Genomic DNA, 3,489 nt, shown 5'->3' with positions numbered 1-3,489 from the left:
TTAAAAGTCAACTGATGTGACTTTGGCCATATGACTTCAAGTCAATGACGAGAGGATTCTTGCTAGTAAAGAATTTTATAAAAATAATCGCGTTGTAAGTATAGTTTCTAAACCAACAGAGAATCCTTTCGTACAAAAGTTTGGTTGTCACTTAAACAAACCCAATAAAATTTATAACTGAAGTATTTAAACCTCGGGTCGTCTTCTCAAGGAATTGAAGGGAAGTATGATTTATTATTGGTTATGGAAAAAGGTATATTTTTGGGTTTTTGAAATAGGGGACAAGTAATTTAAATGGCAAGAAAGTAAATTAATTATCATGAACACCAGTGCAAGGCACAAGAACTGGAAATCCCATCCTAGTTATCCTTATCAAGTGTGATGAGAACTGTTTATTACTCCCACTTAGTTAACTCTTACTAAATAAAGGAAAGTCAAGTGGACTAATCAACTTGATTCTTCAAGTCCTAGTCAACTCTTATGGAAAGACTAACTTTAGAGGGATCCAAATCGATCAGCAATTTCTAATTTTCAATCAACTGCTGAGTTTGATAACTCAAGTGTCACCAATTACTTAACCAAAGGGGGATAAATCTAAATTAAATTAAAAGCATTAATAACATAAATTTGAAGAAAGCAATCTTAATTCTGAAATACCTCAATGTGCATTAAATAGAATATTCAAATCTAACATGAGAAGGTTCGTAAGCCAATTTGGTAACATAAGTCAAATACAAGTAAAAGCATTAGAATAAATAAAAGTAGAAGAGAAACATAAATTAAAGGAACATTGAACCTGGAATTAAAAAGACGGAGAAATCATAATCCTAAATCCTAAGAGAGAGGAGAGAGTCTCTCTCTCTAAAAGCTACATCTAAACCTAAAAATTGTGTATATGAAAGTTGTCTCAATGAATAGATGCATTCTCCCACTTTATAGCCTCTAATCTGTGTTTTCTAGGCCGAAAACTGGGTCAAAAACAGCCCAGAAATCGCCCCCAGCGATTTCTGATACATCCAGCACGCGGCAAAGTCATGCGTACGCGTCGTCCACGCGTTCGCGCGGATTGAGTTTTTGCCAGGTCACGCGTGCGCGTCGCCTGACTTCGGGGCAGCTATGAAAAATTATATATCGTTGCGAAGCCCCGGATGTTAGCTTTCCAACGCAACTAAAACCACCTCATTTGAACCTTTGTAGCTCAAGTTATGACCATTTGAGTGCGAAGAGGTCAGGCTGGACAGCTCAGCAATTCCTTCAGTTTCTTGTATTCCTTCCACTTTTGCATGCTTCCTTTCCATCCTGTGAGCCATTCCTACCCTGTAATCTCTAAAAACACTTAACACACATATCATGGCCTCGAATGGTAATAAGAGATGATTAAAATTAGCTAAATTAAGACCAAAGAAGCATGTTTTCAATCATAACACAAAATCAGGAAGGAAAATGTAAACTCATGCAAATCATATGAATAAGTGAGCAGAGAGTTGATAAAAAGCACTCAAATTAGCACAAGATAAACCATAAAATAGTGATTTATCAGTCAACTTATGTGGTTTCGGCCGTACGACTTGTATATGCAACTAATGCAATTGGAAAGTCATAGCTGGGGCTTGTGCTTAGGTAACGTCGGGTTGTGGGTAGTCAACTGACGCATGAGCTCATGACCTGCGTAGGATAGACATACATTATACTTGTTTGTTGCATATATTCTTTGATGTGCATTTTGTACGTGTGTGTGCTTTTCTTGTTGTATTTTATATTTTCTGCTTATTTCTCTATTTTTCTATTTATCTACTATTTTCTATATATTATATTTAAGTTCGGTTATTGGTATTAATAAAGAATTAATGAACTTAACTAATAATTCTGATCTTACTAAAAATTCCCACATTTTTACCCCTTTCTTTTCCCCTTCAGATAGAGCTCCAGTGGCATAGTAATGATGTCTAATCATGCGGAGAAGCGATAGGCAATATCTGCGACATTTTGATGGCGTCAATTTAGCTCAAATTTCTGAAGATCTAGAATATTATTCTCTCGCCTTTGTAGTTTAAAAAGATCACAGGACGTCATATATATATATAGTTAATAGCTACTTCTAGTAATGTTAATCAACGTGAGATGTATATATATAAAAATTTTGATTCTGCTTGATTTTTTATTATCTGTGATTTTATCTTAAAATATTTTTCCATCAGAATTCATCTCTTTCGATCTCCATAATAGTATATATATATTTATACTATTACACACATTCACTCCACACACTAAAAAAAATTTATATTCACTACACATATTAAAAAAGATTTTATACTCTACTCTTATTACAGCTTGAGGAGAGACTTACAAATCTTCCATCTGTGTCAAGTCTAAACTGCTTCATAATGGTATATTAAGATTGTAGTTGATGATTTTGTTTTCTGGGTTATTAATTACAATATCACCTAGGCTCTTTATGTAATGTTAAGAAATAATGAAAAGCACACTCATCTTGGGGATGTAGCTCAGATGGTAGAGCGCTCGCTTAGCATGCGAGAGGTACGGGGATCGATACCCCGCATCTCCATTTTTGCAATGTTTTGTTAATTATATGAATTTGCAGAAGCAGACAAGTTTATGCGACTGAAACAAAAATGGGAGGACCACTGTAACTTGTAAGCAACAACCAACTGAACCAAGTATTCTCATTCCTATTCCACTAATGAATTTTCTTTCTGTGGTGTTGTATATTGTGATAAGGTTTTCATTACTTGTGAGGAAAGGCATCAATCCTCCACTTCATGTTTTTCTCTTCCAAATTCACATCCTTACGCTATTACTACTAGATATTTGATACTTCACCAATCAAAAGTAGTAATATAATCTAATCTAATAACATGTCCTTTGAATTTCTCACTGATTTAATTGGACTTTCTAATCTAATCTACCAATGGTACATGTCACAATTGGAATTTCTTAAATGTCTTGTACATTTTTCAATTTTTACTACAATAATTCAATAACAATCAAGCAGTGAGCATGACTGGTCCAAAATCAACCAGCTGTTTCATCTCCCTTTCAGTTTCAGCCACAAGTTGGTGAGACAAATATCAAATATCATAGAGTGAATGCAAGGTGTCTTCTTCTAACAAATTTTGTACATGTTGTCTAAATACAAATAGTTACAATTTTGGAGGAATGTTTTATCTTAGTTATGATTATAAAATAATGAATCTAATTATACAATTTATTTAGCTTAGAAAAACCGTTGTGATGTCAAAATTTCAACGTGTCATGAGAGTAGTGGCTCCTTGGAAAGTTGACAAAAACAAAAGGCTTTCAGTTTCAGTTTGAGACTTCACAGTGTGGATAAGATTTTCTCTTTTCTTTTTCACTTTTCTGCAACAAAAACCTTAGAAACCAAATGAGGGTCATCACTGAAACTTGTCCTCCCATGGTGGACACCTTCTGAATTTGCCTCTTCTCTTTGTGTTTTGTGTTGATTATTTG

General features: G+C 34.3%; 1 protein-coding gene and 1 non-coding gene across 2 annotated transcripts in view; both read left to right on the top strand.

Moving 5' to 3' along the window:
* TRNAA-AGC lies at positions 2,494 to 2,566 on the top strand. The gene has a single exon. It is a non-coding gene; the product is annotated as a tRNA-Ala (tRNA).
* LOC107612878 (protein THYLAKOID FORMATION1, chloroplastic) overlaps positions 3,211 to 3,489 on the top strand; it is a gene marked incomplete in the record, with an annotated part of 2,781 nt that continues 2,502 nt past the window's right edge. Inside the window, 1 exon segment of the mRNA XM_016314645.2 lies at positions 3,211 to 3,489.

This window comes from Arachis ipaensis, chromosome B08, assembly GCF_000816755.2.
Source record: "Arachis ipaensis cultivar K30076 chromosome B08, Araip1.1, whole genome shotgun sequence".
NCBI lineage: Eukaryota > Viridiplantae > Streptophyta > Magnoliopsida > Fabales > Fabaceae > Arachis > Arachis ipaensis.
The sequence above is the reverse complement of the archived record's forward strand: the minus strand, read 5'-3'. Positions and strand labels throughout refer to the sequence as shown.